We start from the raw sequence: 21403 nt of genomic DNA, 5'->3' as shown, positions 1-21403 counted from the left end.
AAGATAACTTGAAACTTTCTTCTTTTTTGGTAATAGTGTGTATTTGTCTGGGTTCTCCAGAGAAACAGAACCAACAAGGTGTATACATACACATATCCAGAGAGAGAGAGAGAATAAAAAGAGAAAATCATTATGAGAGATTGGCTTATGTGACTACGGAAGCTGAGAAATCCCACGATCTAATGTCTGCAAGTTAAAGGCTCAGGGAAGCCAGTGGAGTAGTTCTAGTCCAAGACCCAGACCCTGAGACCTGGAAGAGCTGGTATAAGTCTCAATCTGAGTCTGAAGGCCCAAGTACACGGAGTACTGATGCCCAGGGGCAGGAGACGATGTCCCACCAAGCAGAGAAACAGAGTTTACCTTCTTCCATCTTTTCGTTCTACTTGGTCCCTCAACAGATTTCATGATGCCTACCCCTATTAGTGAGGGTAACGTTCTTTACTCAGTCTACTCATTCAAACGATAATCTCTTCCAGAAACACCTTTACAGATACACCCTGAAATAATGTTTTACCAGCTATCTGAGCATTCCCTAGCCCAGCCAAGTTGATACATTAAATTAGCAATCACATAGTCTTTTAGATATGTCAATGCAAACATGCTTGCATTGCTAGGTATTTGGTCAAGATGGAACTCACCAGCAAAAGGCTTTCATAATCAGGCAACTCCAGTTCATCACCCACAACTCACAGAAACTTGATCAGATGGAGAGAAGCTTGTTGAGAAACCTATCGTGCACCAGAGAACTTGGAATGATCACTGGACAGACAGAGAGAAGTCATATGCTGCTGGGACCTCTGAACAAAGAGAAAACTCTGGAAACCTTAGTTGATTTCTCAACTGAGGTATGAACTTCTTTTACAAAATGTCTGCAAAGTAGCCTCTTCTGTCTGGCTTAGAAATCTTTACCAATGCATGAGTGGCAACATCCTTGAATAACAAGCAAGTATGACAATAAAGTCATGTCATTGAAAGGTCAGATGCAGCCCGTGCATTTAAAGTTGACTTGATAGTTTTTGATCAATTGAATCAAAACTATGAAGATGCAAATACTTCAGTGAAGTCTGTGAAAATTAGAGTATAAATCATAACAAAGGTAAACATTTTTTCAGTGACTAGGGGCACAGTGAGGATCTTGAAAGAGGATTGTCATGACACCTAGGAGATTTGACCTTTTTGAAAAAATTAATTTACATGAATTTTGGGTATATGCATCTCAGTTTATTCTATTGTAAATTAAGGAAGCTGGAGTAGGTGACCATCAAGGCTGCTTGCAGTTTTAGCTTTCCCTTTTTAAACACACTTTTGAGTTCTTCTACTTACTCACTACAGTGCATTGGAAAAGCTCTTCAACATCTTGCTGAGAGGATAAAGCCAAATGTTTATTGTTATAATTGACACAACCAATTTGTCCCTGAAAAATTCTACAAAATCCAAGAAAATCATCCTATAGGGATCAACTACCTTCGGTGCTTACCTGTTTTCTAAATTTTCCTCAAAATTGTGCCTGATCCCTGTACTAGACTCTATATAGTGTAGTTCACATATTATTTGAATTCAAAGCAGCTTTGGAGATTGCAACCCTCTTATCTTACAGTTCAGGCATACTGGGCTGCAGTGCAGGGTTTCTTTACAGCAATGTTATAGTAGAAGAAAATTTTGCAATGCAATTTTCAGGAAAACTAAAACTAGGAAATACTTTTTATAATGTTAAAAGCCACCTTCTAATTTACCTGTTTTATTTACTTGGTAAATATTCTTGTAGAGAACCACCTCCCCACCTATGAAGCAACATCTAATTGAAATTATTCAGATGTTGCTGGTCTCTAAAATCCTGCCTTTTTTATAGTTGCTTGCTTAATTGAAGAAAAGGAAAAATAAAACCTCTGATAAAAGCATAATCAAATCTGGAAATATGCATTTAGACTGCTTAGAGTGAGTAAATTCACAGACTCATTACTTGCTTATCATATGTTCCGTGCTGTGTGATTCAGGATTGGGAGGAGCTGCCACATATGATTGTATCTCTTTAGACCCAAGTTGGGATGACAGACTAATGTGTGCCAAATTCATAAAATCTTCCATTTTCATAAAACAGAAAAGGCATGGGAATAAATGGCAGAGTAATGCTGCTGCCTTCAGGGTTATAATGGTGAAACTTCTCATCCCTGAACAACCGGGGTTTTGTTCATTCTTAGTCATAAAACAAAATAGAAAGTAACAGAAAAATATCAACCCTACTGCAATTTTACTCCCTGCGATACCTTTCTCTTTAAACAAGACTCTCAGGCACAAGTGCCTAGGAGGCTCTTTATAATACTTTCACTGTATATAATTTTGCAACAAAATTTCTGTCCAGTTTTGAGATTATAAAACGTTGTTTTGTAATGTCCCTCTGGACAGAAGAAAGTGGTACAATAAATTGCAGCAGCACATATTTATAAACAACATTAACAGAACTGTCCTGTTTGTGGATATAAGAGACTATGGGGGTCCTGGGGACTGTAAAACTGGGTATTTTGAAGATTATTTTATTTAATATTGTGTACATTATGAGACTGAACTTATCTACATTTACTTCAGATGATGGGCTTGGAATGATTCTGAAAAAAACTACCATCTTCCCCTCTCAGCTTTTTCTTCCACCCTCCCTTCTTTTTCTCATTTCCAGAAAGATAACAAGGGCAAAAGGCAAAATTATAAAAATAATTTTTTTGAATACAAATCTGGGATATTTCTTCCTGCCCCAAAATAGTAACATAATCACTTTCTATCCACAAAAAAGCTTTAGGATTTGTATTTGTGTGATTCATTTATTCTGCTTGAAGGTGTTTAGCTCAAGTAAATTGTTGGGCAAATGTGAAAATATATTTGTTGAAGGATCTTAACCACAATGGTATCATTCAATTCAGTCCAACAAATATGTTAGAGAACCCACTATGAGTTAGTAACTAGTTAGGTACTAAAGGTTTTAAAAGTGAGCTAAGTAGACATAAGTGTATACAAGTAATGAAGGGACAGGTATGCAGTATGATAAGCGCTATGAGAAAGGCCCTTTGGGTGCTATGGGGGGTTGGAGGATGGCCACATAACACAGACCAAGGAGTGAGTGGGCAGCAAAGGCTTCCTGGAGATTTCTACATGTATTTCAGCTCAATTAACAAACAAAATGATCGTATATTTATATAATGGAATATTATGCATTCATAATGCATATCATTACTTACTATGCTAATGAAAAAATGTTCTTAATATATTGTCTAGTGAAAACCACACAGGCCAACATAAGGTACATGCAGTAGGATCTATGTTTTTATAATACAAAATATATTCATGTGCATTTCAGCCATACGTAGAAAATTTCTGAGGTTAACTGCAACCATTCTTGGTAGCAATTTCTCTCTTTTTTTCTATTTAAATATATCTAAAATTAATCTACACTATTTCAGTAATTAAAAGCAAAGAAAGGGATGCTTACAGAGTGAGGCAACCAACATAGGAAAATAAGTGATACTGAGGCTGAAAAGGTGAGAGATGTGCTATCTGGTCATCCTGAGCAATCCTGCTGCCTTGGGCAGGGATGCTTTATCAGACCTCCCCACAACCCAGAGAAATAGCCTTCAGGTCAGTGCCACTCTCAGAGTCATCACTGAGACAAGAAACATTGTAACTAAATCATCTATGCTTAATATCAAGAAAAGAGGGTCCTGGTAGAGAATGTGAGCAAATGAGCTCCCAAAAGGATGTTTTTTTCCATTATAAATGGTTATTTAGGCATTCTGCTTCAAGTAAACACCTCATGTAAATGTACTTCTGAGAACACAAGCATTTCTGGGTAAAAGTTCAGCTTCGGGACATTCAAAACTCAGGAGCAAATATTATTTAGACTGAAAACTCTCAAACTACATATTTAGAGTGACAGGTAACATCTCCTTGATAAATGATATTTGAAGGATAATTTGGTATTTTCCATATTGTTAGGTAGTTTGAACAAGACCACAGGAAAATATGTCTTCGGATGCATACAACAGTGGCTATCCATATGACAATAGCCCCACAATTTTTAACCACATATTCTTATTAAAAAACAAATAAACAAAATTAGAGATACTCTACAACATATGTATATTTATTTATACAATACTTACATATATTACTGTTCTACACCATCTGAAGCTCTTGTTGCCACTTTAGGGGACACTGTTTTATGGAAATAATACCTACATTTGATCTTTTCCCTCCTCAATTCATAGAGACACCATTGTCCATGTCAAAGACATGTATACTTGGTTTTGATTATTGTTGAACTTTTTAATGTCTAGTTTGGTAAAATTATACTTAATCTCTAAGCATGTATACCATAGTCATCGTAATGTGTAGGAATAGAAAGACCATGATAAAAAAATTGCCAATATTGGTGGTCAATACTGTGTTCTACTTATACCATTTGACTTAATTGATTAGGATTATCAGAACACTGCTTTATGTTGAGATGCCACATGCATGCCGAGAATGATGAAAGACATTAGATTTTACTGTACATGCAAGGTACAAAGTTAACCTGTCACAGTTCAAAGCTGTCAGAGTCAAGAAACTCCTAGGTCAGAGACTAAGGACTGTATTACTCATGGCAGAGCAAGCAGCAGGTGCTTCATGTTTCTATCAGTTGTCTTGCCTCTCAAGTCCTGAGGAACAATAGAGAGAAGCCTGGATAGATGCTATGCATGCAATGAGTATGCACCAAAGGAGCCTGAGCATAGAAAACCCAACTCTTTTGTAATGGAATGAAACCAAACATGCCCTTTTCTCCAGAGGGAAACATTACCATCATTATTCTGGAAAGGAAACAAACAAATATGCCCTCTGCTGTGGAGAGAGATACTGTCTTCTAAAACTGCCTGTGTAAAACCATTCTTAGAAGAGATAGTCTAGAACAAAATAGAAGTTAGTGACTTGCTTGCACAATCTGCAGAAACTCAAAGACCCAAGGGGAATTTCCGCTCAGCAATTATGGGCTAAGCAGCTCTGCACAAAGAAAAAACTCTTTGGCCTTCTGGTGTACTCCAGTGTATATCATTTGGGGATTTTGTCAAGGACCTTGTACAGCAGATTATGGATTGTTCAGCATAGCGTCTTTCCAGGTTAGGAGACACAACTTCATGCCTTTTCCTTATTGTTGGGGTGGGGTTATATCCCTGTATGAAGATCAGCATATCATCACTACTGGCCCCGTCACCTTACATTAACATAGTGATTAACAACCAACAAAGGGTTATTTTGACTGTATTCAACATAGATAAATTCAATTAAAACCTAGAAGGTTTTAAGCAAAAATACACAGGATCAGAAACCACATGGGGCTTAGAATGGGAAATCGGTTAGAACAAAAGCAGTTTGGGGACAGCCCACTCTTGCTGTTTCCTACTCATTTCTGCAAGCACTCTCTCTTTGTAAGTGTCTTTTTCCTTGGCCTCCCCATCCCTCTCTGGGTGTTTGCTGTACCTTAAGTATGGCTGCCTTCCTCACCCTCTACTCTTCATCCCTATTACATCTTTCTTCTAACCTCATCTACCATCTTCTGCTTAACTCAAGCTTCCTTCTACATGCAGCTTGCTCCTGAATCAAAACAGCCTTGACTATCCCTTATGACTTCTCCTCTCTGGGCACCCTTTTATTTTCAGTTCCTGATTCTAATTGTCTGATTCTCATGGTTTCTCTTGGTAGGATGCAGATTGGCTCAGCTCATCTCTTTATACACATCTTTGTCATGGATTATAGGCCAGACTCATTTTAGGCATTCCTTGATTATGCTTGTTCCAAGAATGTACTTTTTAAAATGAATGAATGTATAAGTTTGGGTAAAATGCGTGTAATTCAGCCTCTTTGAAAGAAATTGCAGGTTTTGCATCAGCATGTTTGAAGAGGCTCATATACTTTCATTAATCTAATTTTTAAAAATTAGAAACAGAAGCTCAATGGATTTAAGTAAAATATTCAAAAGTACGAAGAAATAATTTTCTGAGTGTCACTGTAGTACCTTGAACATCTTTCTTTAATATCATTCATTTTTTCCATAGAATAGAGTATTTTTAACAGGTCTATTTTCTTCATTAGTCTCTAAGATTTTTGAAGGTCTTGCTATTTTTTATATTCTTAGTCCTAAGAATTCCCAGACCTGGAGTTGACACTGTATAAATGTCAGATGAATGAATGAATGCTTTATTGAATCAATTAATGCATGATTATTGAAGATTCTTTCTTCTAAATTACATGGCAGAAGAAAGAAGGAAGGATGGGGAAAAGCTCTTATACTCATTAATGAACAACTACTACATGCCAGGTACTGTCTGAAGTATTTTCACTTATTTCCTGCAATTCTTACAAAAAGCTTACAGGGCAGTTGTTGCAGGCTAACTTGCTCAACAAGATTAAATATGCTATCAGATCTCACAATGCAAGTAAAAAATCAGAATCAGAATTTGAATCCAGGTATGTCTAACTGTAAAGCTCATGATTTTTTAAAAAAGCAAACTGTGCTAGTATCCACAATTGCCTTGACTGCTGATGCAGAACAAAATGAAATAGTAAAGAGAATTCAAAATGAGACCCAGCAACAAACAATTTACAGGCTATGAAACCACAAGGAATATGCATGTAGGATGTTCCAAAAATGAGCAACTCTATTATGCTGGAAATCGTCACCTCATTATAAATGTTTCCATTCTAAGCTCCATCCCTCACTCTCTGTTAATAATTCAAGCATTTAAATTTTTATTAGATTGTAAATTGGCACACAGGTCATGAGCCTGACTTCACAACTGTCATATTCAAAATTGGAATGGAATGAATCTCTTTCTGCTTCCAGTCAAGTCACCCATTTGCACTATCCAAATATGCCTAATGGGAAGAAGAGACTCACTTGATGGGAGGGAAAATCTCATGAAGTTAACATTTGTAGTGCAATCAAATTAAATTTCCATTGAATTTTAGTTTAAAATGGTGCTTGGCTAGTTGCTGCTGATACTTCATCTCCCAAACTTCTACTAAAATATCAATGAAGACACAGAAAAAAGATAAAAGTACACATCATCTCCAGAAATGAAAACTTCGAAAGAGTCTATTGCTCAGAATAATAGAGAATGTTGACTAAATATAAGACCAAAGCATAATAGAAAAGTGTATATCTATCTATTTCTCTCTCTCTCTCTCTCTCTCTCTCTCTCTCTCTCTCTATATATATATATATATATATATATATATATATATACACACACACACACACACACTAGTCTAACAATGCTTATGCCCAGGAAACTAATAAAACCTTCTCCCCTAGGAGGAGATAAATATTTTTTTTTTTCCTGCATGTCGGCCCATGAATCAGTCTTAGATTTTGTAATGACAAAAGTAAGTATGAAGTCACCCTATTATTATATTTGTGTTTATTTTGTAGCAGCCAAAATACCAAATCCATGCCCCTTTGCACGTCTTTCCATATTTCAGAAATGTTAATTTTAGAAAACAAGAGAGTTAGAGACAGAGGAAGGTGTGCATTGTTATGCACTGGACTTCCACAGAAGAGTTTACTGCTTGAATAGGTAATTCTCTATTTCTGCTGCTGCTGCTGCTGTTGCTGGTGCTGCTGGTGATGATGATAAATAATCAAGTACTTGGCAAGTGGGAAGAATGGCAAATCCTATCATGCGCATAAAATATCCTTAATTGGAGTTAGTGAAAGAGTGTAAAGAACGAGCTTGAATGAGATAAGTTAAAAGGGTCTTGCCTTTAAGTTCGGCCAGATGACATTCATGGACAGTCTCCTGCTGTGGCTGGGTTGTTTCTGATGTTCATTCTGGACTCCAAGGACAGGCTTCTATTGGAGCTCATCCTGAGTCCTGGCTCTGAGACTTAATCTCTGTGGCTCCAGGCTGGCTGCTTAAATGCTCTAGGTCTCAACTTTCTCATCTGTAAGATGGAGATTATAACACTTGTATCAACAGGTTATTGTAAGAATTAAATATGATAATGAATTTGATTAGACACTGTAAAGCACACGTGAGAGCTTGTGATTGCACTGACGTCCAACACCATTTAAGGTCTGTGTAACTCACTAGCTACTTAAAAAAGGCTTCCAGGGAGTTACCTTTTTTGTGTGTCTGTTTACCTCCTCTCTCTCCATCAAGATGGTGGGCTCATTTAGGGCAGAGCCTGCTTTTTATCCCTGTTTGTATTCCCTTTTGCAGTTCTTTGCCTTGTACTGACTGAGTGCTTGAAAAATGGGAGCTGATAATGATGGCATCAATTTCAGTGCTATCATTATTCAGGCATTCTCCTGTTACAGAAAAGGTCATATTTTTCTTCTGCAGGTATGAATCACTAACTTTAATAGTATTCTATGTTTCAGTAAGAATATTTACCAGGGAGTATAAGGTTCTAGAGGGCAGGAATACTTTAAAAATATTTTACTTACTCATTTGTGTGTTTGTTTATTTGTCTGCATGTTGCATAGAGCCACATGGAGATTGTTAATAAATATTGCATGGAGATTGCATGGAGATTGTTAATAAATAAATCTGATAAGTATTGCTCTGATGATAAAGATGCAATCTTTAGCCAAAAGGTACCATAGAGTCACATGTCTACATTTAGTTTTGAGCTGTGATAGCTGAAAAATAAAATGTAAGTGCTCTATAACAAAGTATTTGCTGTTCTGATTCACAATGCAAACTATTACAACAATTTATTACAAAAATTTTCATATTGCTATATATTTTGCCAAGGATTATACCACCCTTTTTACTCACCTTATTATCTTTTATTAGGTCCCTATACTATGCTGCTGTCCATTTGTAAGGAGCTATATTTCCCAGTTGTATAAACTGGGGAGTTATTTGTCTTCTGAAGAACCCAGGGAAGTGGGAAGGAAGTCCAAATTTAAAAAGTTTTAGCAACTTCTCTTTTTCCTGATAGGTCCTTCAAGATTGTATACCTTTGGTAGGCCTCTGCCAATTAACATTCAATTGCCTTAGAGCCTTTGGGTGTAATCAATGCCATACCATATGTCCTTTCATTTGGTGCAAAATAACTGTTCTTGTCAATCTCTGGTTTTTAACCGTTGAATGTCTTTCTGTTCTGAGGAGGTCTTGATTCAAGGGCTCTGTCTTGAGTAACAGCCCTTTGTGTTGCTTCTCCCCTCTCCCCCTTTCCTTCTCTTCTTTGTCATATTCTATCACCAGTTTTGATTCTTCTCTCCTGCATAGGAATCTTTTATTTTTCTTTCAATTTGTGCAGAAATCTTTTTTCCCCTTTCTATGAGCCACAGAAAATAAAGAAGTAGGGGTGACTGGCTTTCAAGATTTTCCTCAATGGTAGAACCTTTAGTAGGATATACGCAGAGCACACAATTACCTCAGGCACAGAGAAGACCTGGACACATTTCCTGCAGACTCATTTTCTGTAATTCCTGGAGGATAAGGCTAAATACAAACAAGTAGGTAACTCTAACATGACCTGGGACTGCTTCTTTGCTGGGCAAAAGGAATTTTTGTGCTTCCTCAAGGAGGAAAAATAATACTTTAGAAAGAGAGACTTCCTTTCTCCCATCAGCTAGTGTGCAGCGTTATTTTGCACAGGTGTAGGCACTCAGCAATTCTCCCTGGCTTCTCCCTGCCTGCCACCAGATGCCATCAATCAGGAAATCAGGAATCCTAGTACAACGATTCTCACTTCTGCCACTGCTGAGGCCTCACATCAGGTTCACCCCCAGAGAACCTGATGTAATTGTCCAGACAAGGGCCCAGGCATCCATGGTTTTAAACGCTTCCCATGGGATATGAAGGGCTGAGAAGGGCTGGGAATGCCTGGTTTCGAGTTTTCAGAACTCGACTCCTTCTGCCTGGTTCTTCTCTTCGTTCTACATGATGTGAGAATGAATCTCTTGCTGTTGGGTACGGTCTTCTGTTTCCCACCCTGACTTACCATATGTAGATTCCACATCGTGAGTCTTTTCCCTCTGTCTGCTGCTGCTGATAGCTTCAGTTGCCTCCTCACACCCTCCCACTCAAGCTGTGTCCCTGCGGTGCATTTGCCTGCTCCTCTCCATCTGTTTCCCACTTTCTCCTGTCTGGAGAAGCTTCATGATATATTGCTTCTGTGAGCAGTGCTCCTTCCATCGCATCTTTTATGCCAGAGCCACTACTTAAAACACCCCATGGACCTTTCACCAGTATTGTCTAATAAAAGTCCCAAGAGATGGCACCAGAGCCCTCCCCTCTTCCCCGGGATTGCCAGAACCATGCTAGAACTTATTCAGCTTCCAGGCCTCCTAAGGGGAGTGTGGATTTTCCAAGCAGGCGGAGTGGCAGAGAAGCTGCTCTGAGTGGCAAGGGCAGGACACAGAAAAGCTGATCAGCTCAGCGCATGACCTGGGTCCTGCTGAGCCTTAAATGAGCCATTCATCCAGCGTGACATCTGGAGCAATGGAGTTGAGGCACTCAGGGAAGTGCTTATTTATTTAGGGAAGAGACGAAGCTGTGATTGCTGCCTTCCCACCAGTCACTCAAAAGGGAAGAGAAGAAGGCGAGGGCTAGCATCTGGACTCTGTAAATTATAAAACCATGCCTATATTTTTTGAAGATTTCAGAAAAAGGCTATAACCTGAAGGTTCGAGAACTCAGCAAAACTCTAAAATGAAGTGCAGTGTTTTGCTGCTTTGTGCATACACGCATTTCCCTAAGCCTGTAATTTTAATTATGTTCTCAGTGGGTTCTATGCCTCAAAGAAAAAAAAAAAAGTTAAGATCATTGCTTTAAAAAATAATACAGGGAGTTCAGGAGTCCTGAGTGCAAAGAAATTGTTCATTTTCTTTTTCTTTTCTTCATAGCTCACATGCCCTAGCATAGAGCCAGAGGCACAGAAAACACTCAGAAAGTATTTTTCCAATAATTTTCTATTGCTATCATCCAGACCCTAAAGAAAATGCAGAAGAGCAACATGCAAATATTCACCCAGGAGTTCTGGCTGGGATTTCAAAAGCTTTAGGGTTTGTTCCTAGTTCTATCCTTTATCCACTCTGTGGTTCGGTGCAGGAAACTTCACTTTTGTGAGTTTCAGATTTCTTCTCTGCATTTGTGTTACATAATTTCTGAGTGATCTTTCAATGCTGAAAGTTGAGTAATCTGTCACTACTCAGTTGCAGGGTTAGAATTATTCTAAGATTATAGCAAATAAAACCAGAGAGCCCAATCCTTCCTCTCTGTGTGGAGAATTTGGACTTTCACAGGGATTATGAGAGGGAGTACCAGATTATCTTTGTATGCTCTGAAACTGAGGTTAAAATCCTGTCCTCTATTTAACATTCTATAAGGCACTGGCCCAGTTGGAGCTTCATAAAGTTGAGCACCTCCTCTTTGCCAGAGTTGGATTGAGCAGTAGTAAAATATCTGGATCTTTTTCTTAAGTATCTTACAACCTTGTAGATAATATGCAAACACATAAAACAGGGAGAAGACAATTAATTGTGAAATTACAAGCTAGCAATTATAACTGTAATAACCCTGAGGACTAGAGTGATCCCAGAGGTGTTGGGGGTGGGTGGAACTTAAGCAGTATCTTGAACATTGGGCAGAATTTAAATAAGTGGTAAAGGGAAGATACTCCCAGTGGAGCTAAATGGGAGCAATAGGGGCAAAGGGTGGAGGCACACATAAGGAGTGTTAGGAGGAAAGTAGATCAGCGTATCTGATGAAAGCAGAGGTTGTTCTTCAAGAAGTGTGCAATATTTATGTTGGGTGAGCCTTGAAGGCTTGAAAGGAAATTTGGGGCATTGATACCCACCTGGGGGAGCTTCTATAGGTTGCTGAGCAGGTGCATGTCATGGGGGAGCCACGCTGGAAGAGCATTCATGTACACAATGGGCTGGAGACAGGGGTGCTGATGCAGTCTTGTGTGTGTGCCCTGAAAAAGGCCAAGACAATATTGGAAGCAGCAGGAACAGACAATCTCCCGGTGAGCCGCAAACTCAGACGCTGGGATTGCAGTAGCTGCAACTGGCAGTGCTCGGGGGCTGCGGGGGAAGCTCAGCGTGTGTGTTCTTGAAGAATATAAAGAGCCCACACTGTTCTCTGCTGACATCTGAAGTTTGGGGCTAGAATTGTTGTTCTCCCCCAGGAAATCCTGAATCTAAAAACGGCTCTTGTTTTTATCCATTTATGAATGGAAGGCTGTGGATTAGAGGAGTGGGCCACTGAGGGCCTCTCACGTTCTACCTTCTCCGCTTCCTTATTGCCAACAGCAGCCAGTGGAGGTGCCCTGGTGCATAGGGGAGAATTCTGTGGCTGTGTGAGAGGTCGGTCAGGGTGAATTAGCACCAGTCTCTGGGCTCGAACTTTAATAATTATTGTTAAAGATAACCCTGCAGCTAAGGTTAAGAAAGACTAGCAGGAGAAAGATTTTCTTCTTTAAGTGGCAGCATCATCTAGGCCTTTTAGGGAAAACAACATCTATTTTTGCTCTTAGACCAATAAAGCTTTATCTAAACAAAGTGATAAACTGTGATGCCCAGTGACACAAGTGACTGGATACAAAGCTTTAATTTCATTGTTAATGAAGTGTTTTTCTGAGTCGGCTGTACAAACCATCTTGAGTGACACAGTAGGATGCTCCATTTCAGGGTCAAGGGAAGAGTATAGCATTTAATTCCTGGCAGCTTTGTATGTGTGCCACCTCCCTGCCTAGGAAGCCTGTGATGTGTCTCATGGAGGAAGTGTCAAAGATGTCTTTCCATTTCCAGGTTCAGAGAGCCCCTAGTGGTTTGGGGGAAGCATTGGTGTTGTCTACAAGAATATGGAGTCCACTCCAAATGAAATTATCAGAAAACATTGAACAAAACATTGAAATCCACACAGTATCCAGCCATGGAGTAGCTAAGTGGTGAAATGCCGGGAAGATGTCCAGGACAGGATGAGTGATACTGTGGGAAGGCTGTATTGCAGAAGGGAATTCTAAGAAGTGTGGGAAGGCCATGAAATTTAGCCCAGCAGAGTAAGAAATGTTGTGCCAGGATTGGAACGAAACAGCTCTGAGAAGGAAACAAGAATAGGACAAAAATGCCAGTGTAGATAAATGGGGGTGCTACTTGCTGTAGGCAAAGACCATAGAAAGATTTGTCAAAAGGAGTCTTCTGTTAAATATAGAGAGTCTGCTTCTCAGATTTGTGTTCATTCTTTCTCTTGATTTGAAGCTGAGGTAAGTGCATGAGGAAGAGTACTTACTTTGTCAGTCTTCTATGTTCACAGGTAGGTAGTGTGTGGACAAAATTTTATCTGTCCTAATGAAACCATAAAATGATAACCATTGTCATCTTTTGTTGAGATTTTACCCTGTGTCAGTACTGAGCTAAGTGATTTGCAAGGATGATTGCGTTTCATCTTCACTGCAACTCTGTAAGATAGGTAGTGTTATTTTCTCTAGTACATAAAGAAATGAAGATGCAGAACATTCCTTGTCTATAGAATGCAGATTATAATAATGGTCCCTATCTCAACAGTGTAATTGAGATAATCCATGTAAATTGCTGAGCCCCAGATCTGGCCCTTACAAACTGTCTAATATCAGTTACTCATTTTTGCTAATGCTTCATAGCCCATAATTTCTAATTGCCAGAGTAAATGTGAACCTGCTGTCTCTCTCTCTAAAGCCCATCTCTTTCCTGGGTGAAAGCAGTCATCTAAGAGCTCTTGATGTGCCCTTTCCTCCCCTCTAGTTGATTCTCAACTCAGCAGTTAAGAAAGTCAGACCACAAACTCTTCTGCTGGAGTTCTACAGAATCTATAGAATCTCCCTCCCCTATTAGCTTTCTAAATCATCTCCTTCTCTACCCATTGCTTACCTGGCTTCAGTCCCACTGACCTTCCTGCTGTCCCTTGAAAATGGAGCACACTGCTGTCTTAGGGCCTTTGCACATTCAGTTTCCCCTACCAGGAATGCTTTCCCCTTATTTGTATGTGCTTTTCTCTCACTTTCTTCAGGCCTATCTTAGTCTGCTAGGACTATTACAACAAAATACTGCAGACTGGCTAGCTTAACTGAAATGTATTTTCTAACAGCTCTGGAGGCTGGAAGTCCAAGATTAAGATGCTAGCTGATTCCATTCCTGGTAAGGGCCCTTTTCCTGGCTTTTGGATGGCCGGCCTCCTTTTTGCTATATCTCCACATGGCCTTTCTTTGATGCACCAGAGTAGAGTGAGTGAGAAAGGATTTCTCTCTTCCTCTTCTTCAAACCTTCTAATCCCATCATGAGGGCTCTATCCTTATCACCTAATGTAACTCTAACTCCCAAAGGCTCCATCTCCAAATACCATCACATTGGAGGTAAGGGTTTAAACATATGAATTTGGAGAGGACATAAAACTGTTGGTCAATAGCAAGATCCTTCTGTTTAAATGTCTCAGTGAGACCTTCCCAGACCACTCTTTATATTAAATACCACTTCCCACTCACCCAACACTTCTTATTCTTATTCTCCCAGTGATTAAATCTGCTATACGATGCATTTTATATAGATATGAAAATACCTCCCTCACAGGAATGGAAGTTAGTCCAAGGTAGAATATCCTTCTTTGTACATGGCACATGTTAGGTGTTCACAATTTGTGTTGAATGTTGAATGAATGAACACTTCTATCTGCCTTGACCTCTGATGACTCTCCTATGATATTAGAATTTTGTCTTCATACCCAAAGGCAGGATAGTACTTCCAGTTTTTCTTCTGAAACCCTCTACGAGTTAGATAAACTAGAGTCAGCTGGCCTCGGGCCAAAATGAACAAGGGTTGTAAACTCTGCTTCACTAGGAATAGCCCTCTGTCTTATTCTTCCCTTGGTGTTCACTGTGCCCTGGCAGGGAATAAAACTCAAAAAGAGAGCACAATTAGGAAAAAACAACCCGCACCAAACAGGCCCCACAAACACAGAAAAGTAGGTCATTGTTCCTAATAAAAGCAAGACAAATCTTTGTTCCTAGCCCAGGCTGTGTTCCACTTGTATGAAAACATCATAATTAATTGAATTAATTTAATTCTGAATGATGTGTGCCTTTTAGAAATCTCCCTTTATTTATTTATTTTTCTATTTTTTGTTTCACAGATGACACATCTTGTTCCCACTCTGCATAGCTCTTAGGTAAGCTAAATGTTTGTTTCATTATCAGAGGGAAGCTCCTCCTTTGCCCTCCATGTGACACACGCTCATGACCTACTGTGTGTGAGCTCTTGCCTTTTAGCAGAGTACAACGAGGCTTCTTTTAAGAGCACAGACTATATTCTCTAATTTTTTGTTAATGCTGCAGAATACCTAATAGAAATTTCCTCTTCCACCTCATAAGTCCTGCGGATGAACTGAACATTAACCCTCACTGGGTAACCTTGAGAAAACCTCATGAATGTGCAGCAATTATAATCCATCACACTTGCCAGCGACCTGGGAAAAATCAAGGTGTGAGTTAAAGTGGCCATTACAGAAACATTTCATAGGATCCAGGAGACATTACCTTCCCTGGGCTTTCTTGGTAGGGGACAGAGGGTACAAAGCAAAGCTCCTATGGCTCAAAGAACCACAAAGAAGGAGTCACATTGACATTTTCTTTCTCATCTCTAATCATAAATGAAGAAAAAAACCTAGAATCATCTTGTCATTCCCTCCCCACCGACTTTTTTTTGAGACAGGGCCTCACTTTGTTACTCAGGCTGAGATGCAGGTGCCATCATAGCTCACCACTGTCTGAAACCCCTAGCTCAGGCCATCCTCCTGCCTCAGCCTCCTGAGTAGCTAGGACTACAAGCATGCACTACCACACCTGGCTAATTTTTAAATTGTTTGTAGAGATGGAGGTCTCACTGTGTTTCTTTGGCTAGTCTCAAACTCCTGGCCTCAAGCAATCCTCCTGCCTTGGCCTCCCAGAGTGCTGGGATTACAGGTGTGAGTTACCACCCTTGGCCATTATCTTGTCACTTTCTGAATTCTCATTTGCAGGTTTCACTTAGACAATTTTTTTTTTCAAGACAGAGTCTTGCCCTATTGCCCAGGCTGGAGTGCAGTGGTGTGATCTCCATTCACTACAACTTCTGCTTCCTGGGTTCAAGCAATTCTCCAGCCTCAGACTCCTGAGTATCTGGGACTACAGGTGCATGCCACTACGTCCGGCTATTTTTTATTTTTAGTAGAGACGGGGTTTCACCATGTTGGCCAGGCTGGTCTCGAACTGCTGACCTCAGGTAATCTGCTCACTTCGCCTCCCAAAGTGTTGGATTACAGGTGTGATCCACCGTGTGCAGCCTATCAAAATATTTTACACATACCAAGAAACACTGAAACACAAATCCCACATAAGATTCAACATGCTGGTATGATTTTGAAGAGCGATGTTACAATTACATGTTTTGCAAGCAAAGAAACAAAAAAATTACAAAATTTAAATACAAATTAGGAAATAGTTTCTGCCTATTCCTCCTCTTCCTAAACAATTACTCCTTATCCCTTTTTACAAAGAGTTCAGTCTTTAGTTTACATGAGAAATATACTTTTGACATAAAACTAGAGTTGATGGAGAATGAGACTACATTTTCTCTGGGTCTTCTCTAGGTTTCAGTGAAACCTAGATAAAACTGTCTTTGAAATTTTTGAAACTTTTACTTTAGATTTTATACAACCTAAAGTAGTCAAGCACTCTCCAGCTTCTCTACAAAAGATGACCCAAATTCCTGCCAAGGTGCTCGTTTTGTTCAATGTATTATTTTTGTCAAAGGCAAAGAGAACAATATTTTACCCACAGAATTTTAAAACCTACCATCATGCTAGTTAGCAAAAGATAAACTTTGTGTTCTGAACTAGTAGATTTTCGCAGAACCCTATGAATCACAACGTATTTGTAGATCAGTATAAGACTGGCCCTATAGTGATGGTGGATCTCTATGAACTTAAACACATGATAAGTTTGTTGCTGCTCATTGAATATATACTGGGGAAGAAATCAACATCTTATAAGTCATTCTATAACCCCAAGTGGACACACAGTTATGAACCTTCACAAATACGTGTCTTGGTGAAGTTTTGCCCCTAATTTTCTTGGTGGAGGATAAGTTAAGAGTCTTTTATTTATTCTCCTTTATCGACAGTCAACTTAGCTCAGCTGCCTAGCCTGAAAACTGCTCGCTGGAAATTTTTTTCCTCCAAAACCTGACACTGTGAAAGACTTTAATTCCCATGATTTGCTGTGGCAGTGTGGTGCCCCATGTATGTTAAGGGTAGATTTAATGCCTTCTTTCCAGCTTAAAGTCACATTAAGGATTGAAACTCTGATCCAGGAGCTTTACCAATCAGGAGGTAGCTATTTTCAATGACTTTCTCGGTAACATTCAATCCTCTTTGACCTGCTTCTCTGCCTTTCATTTGCATTCTAGCCTGGCCCAAGGAGAGTGATTGCCTGTCCTGGACTGCTTCTTGCACGGTGTTGATTTAGTGGTAACACTGTACTGTATAATTCATTTGCTCCTCGGGCCTGTAATGACTTGGCTTATACAGTGTGCAAAAGTGAATGGCAATCTAGGGACCTTGACCCTAGGGCATTAAGAGCAGCTAAGGAAAACTCTTGTTTCAGAGATGTTCCCTAAGCAAGTGTCAGATGGGACACTTAGTGATAATTGATTATATACAATGTAAGAGGGTTCAGTTTTCTAAATTATATGATGAGTTGTTTTTTTTCTTTTTTTGGCTGGGAAAGGATTATAGAAAATAAAGTTAAATATAATAAATACCTACAAAGAGACAGATACTAGAACAAGCACTTTACATATGTTAAATTATTTTTCAAAACAACCAAAGAGGAAATGTGACTGATAGGGTTCTATGGACTGAGTGTATGTGTCCTTTTAAAAATCTGTGTTTTTGCTCTTATCCACAGTGTGGCTATATTTAGAATAAGGCAGTGATTACATTAAATGCTATTATAAGAGTGGGACCCTGATCCAATGGGATTAGTGTCCTCAAAAAAGAGACACTAGAGAGCTTGTTCTCTCTCCACCTTGTGAGGACACAGTGAGAAGGGCAACTTTCTGCAAGCCAAGAAGGAAGCCCTCACTAGAAACTGAGTCATCTAGCCATCTATAACTTAGATGATGGACTTCTAGCCTCCAGAAGGGTGAGAAAATAAGTTTCTGTTGTTTAAACCACCTAGCCTGGGGTATTTTGTCATAGAAGCCTGGAGTAGGTTAACACAGAGGATTTAAGTAACATTCCCAAGACCACACAGCTAGGAAGTGATAGAGGTTAGAACTTAAATTTGTCTGATGTCCAAGACTGTGTCATTAACAATTCCTACTCTGATTTTGTCATGACATTGCCTTTGTCTCCTGTCTGTTAGGATAGGCTAAGCAATGCTGTGGTAACAAATAGCCCCAGTCTCTGTGGCTTGGAACAGAAAGGATTACTTCTCTTCCAAACTAATGCAATGCCTACTGTGGATCAGGTGGAAGTTATGTTCTCTATTGTCCTTTGTCAAGGATCCAGGCTGGTAGAGTTGCCACTATCAGAAACATTGTGGTCACCACAGCAGATAAGGAAACTTCTGTGCCAAATTACATGATTCTGATTGAAGTTTATACCTAGAATTGGTCTATGCTTCTTCTGTTTACATTTCATGGGCATGTCTGAGAGCCTAGAAAGGGCAACATCATCATATAAAGAGAATGAGAACATTTGAAGAGCAGCACTAATGATTACTATATCTACTCAGGGGCATGAAAATCCCACTGTTTCTAGATGAATCTAGAATTCTGCAATTGAATTCACCTGCTACCAGTCTAGCCCCTTAGTCTACTTTTGGTGATACTTGACCATGGAAGATTCATTAAAATAGATGATACCTGGCATGAATACATTGATTAGCTTGATGTAGCCATTCTACAAGTTATACATATTTCAAAACATGTTGTACAAGATAAATATGTATAATTTTTATTTGTTGATTAAAAAACTAAAAAATAATAAAAACAACACGAAACCTATGACAATGAGCTGGAATATTTGTGAGTGTGTTTGGAAAAAGGTGTAAGATGAATGAAAGTGTTTGCCAGGACTAGGGCATGGCCATGGGTTCTGTTGTCCCTGGTTGGCACAGCTGGCTGGTATAGTCATTGCTTAACTGGAGAGGCTTGAATAAGCTCCAAGCTGACATTTGCTGACCACCATGATATCATCCTCAGGCAATTTTAAGATTATTTTGGCTAGTGTGATGGTTAATATTGAGTGCCAACTTTATTGGATTGAAAGATGCAAAGTATTGATCCTGGGCGTGTCTGTGGGGGTGTTGTCAAAGGAGATTAATATTTGAGTCAGCGGACTGGGAAAGGCAGACCCACCCTTAATCTGCCAGCATGGCTAGAATATAAAGAGGCAGAAAAATGTGAAAATAGACTAGACTGGCCTAGCCTCCCAGCCTACATCTTTCTCCCATGCTGGATGCTTCCTGCTCTCTAACACAGGACTCCAAGTACTTCAGTTTTGGAACTTGGACTGGCTCTCCTTGCTCCTCAGCTTGCAGATGGACTATTGTGGGACTTTGTAATAGTGTGAGTTAATACTTAGTAAAATCTCCTTTATATGTATATCCTATTAGTTCTATCCCTCTAGAGAACTCTAATATGTCTAGCTAGGGAATATTGAATACGAACATGAGCTAACTTCTTTGAATATGAACACCAGCTAACATCTCCTAATTGTATAAAATGATGCCTGATAGACAAAAACAAGAAGTAGTTACCCTCTAACAGCTCAAAAAGATGATGAAAGAGATCAAAGAACCATAATTGGTGTTTCCATTTATATTTCCCATTAATCTCTTTGGTATCATCACCTTTTCTTTCTGTCCACTGGGAAGCTTTCTATTGGACTTCATTGTGATGAAGCATAACGTATCCATCCAATTAGATTTATCATTAGCTTAAGAATACTTTTAACACTATACTCTTGTTTTCTTGTCTAAATCTTTAACATGTATATATATTATCTATTAAAAAACAGCCAATAAAACAACCAATGAAATTAAAGGAGAGCATTTCTTAAAGGGTCAAGATATTCATTCTATTGCAGGTCTCAAAATAGGATCAAGAGATGTTATTTTTAAAATAAAGATCTTCCCAAGAAAGTAATGATAGTTAAATATTGTTCCAGTCCTATTTCCTGGTAAAGTGAAAAGGAGGTTGTGGTTTCCTCAGGCCTGTGCATGCTTAAAACCTTTGACCTCCCACCCTCTTCAGTTATATCAATGCCTTCCATTGAGATTGACAACACAGAAGGCAGTAGCTAAACATCTATATATTCAAATAGCATTTTATGATCTTCAAAGCATGACTGGTATTTATTTACTCAATTTATTTTCAAAGTAACTTTGGGAAGTACAGGTGCATTTTACTGATCTTAACTGTGGATCTCTCTGAATATTGAGAGAAATAGACATTTGCTATGATTAGACAACTAGTCAGGATGATGGATAGATCCTGACTTAATTTGAAGTGTGTTTCTTTACCCTCCTCCTCTACATTTCCTGATGACTTTTCGTATTTTCCCTTAAAACGCTTTACCCATACTCTTAATGAGCTCTATAACTGAAGAAGGCTCTATTTCTTATCTCATTAGTTATTTCTATTTTCTGTAGTGAGCAGTATCTTTTCATCTATCATCTACCCAATGAACTATCATGGTCATGAAAAATAAGTCCAAATGCTTCTATCTGGTGCTCAAGCCTCCTTACATCTCAACATCATCTCACTTCTTAGTTTCCCTTATTACTGCTTCTCATCCACATGACACTTTCACCCAGGGAGACTGACTGTGACCAGAATACATATGCTCCTTGGGGTCTTGTTTCTGATTGTACTTTTTGCTCAACCAGAAATACTCTGGCCCCAGACACCAGATGTTGAAATTCTCATCTTTGCAGACCCACTTCCTGATCAGTCTTTTTCATGAATCTGTTACTAACTACAATATGACCTTTTTCTCTTCTGAGCTTCCCACATGGCATAAGTAGGATAGAACCATGTATTTGGAGGGTAAAGAAAGCTCTCAGCCCTGTGTCTTAGTCATAATAGCACCTCGATAATATTTGTGGAACTATAACTGTGGTTCTCAAATTTTGTCTCAGAACCCTTGACTCTCTTAAAAATTATTAAGTACCCAAAAGAGATTTTGTTTATATAGTTTTTAATCTGTTGATATTGGTTACATTAGAAATAAAGCTAGATAAATTCTGAATTACAAGCCTGCTTAAGCACACATCCATTACCCATGAGAATGATGATGGCATTCCAATCCATTCTCTTCTTGGGAGAGGAGACTGGAAGAGGCACATA

General features: G+C 39.0%; 1 long non-coding RNA gene across 2 annotated transcripts in view; it reads right to left on the bottom strand.

The window, feature by feature from the left end:
- Nucleotides 1–21403, bottom strand: part of LOC105717122 (uncharacterized) — a 316882-nt gene that overhangs the window by 122251 nt on the left and 173228 nt on the right. For both annotated transcript variants that reach the window (XR_010343206.1, XR_010343207.1), the window contains one exon: nucleotides 7784–7965. This is a non-coding gene — a long non-coding RNA (uncharacterized LOC105717122). The remainder of the gene's footprint in view (nucleotides 1–7783; nucleotides 7966–21403) is intronic.

Source organism: Aotus nancymaae, unplaced genomic scaffold, assembly GCF_030222135.1.
Source record: "Aotus nancymaae isolate 86718 unplaced genomic scaffold, 86718_ANA_hifiasm-v0.15.2.pri h1tg000017l, whole genome shotgun sequence".
NCBI lineage: Eukaryota > Metazoa > Chordata > Mammalia > Primates > Aotidae > Aotus > Aotus nancymaae.
Note: the sequence above shows the minus strand (reverse complement) of the source record. Positions and strands in the feature narration are given on the sequence as shown.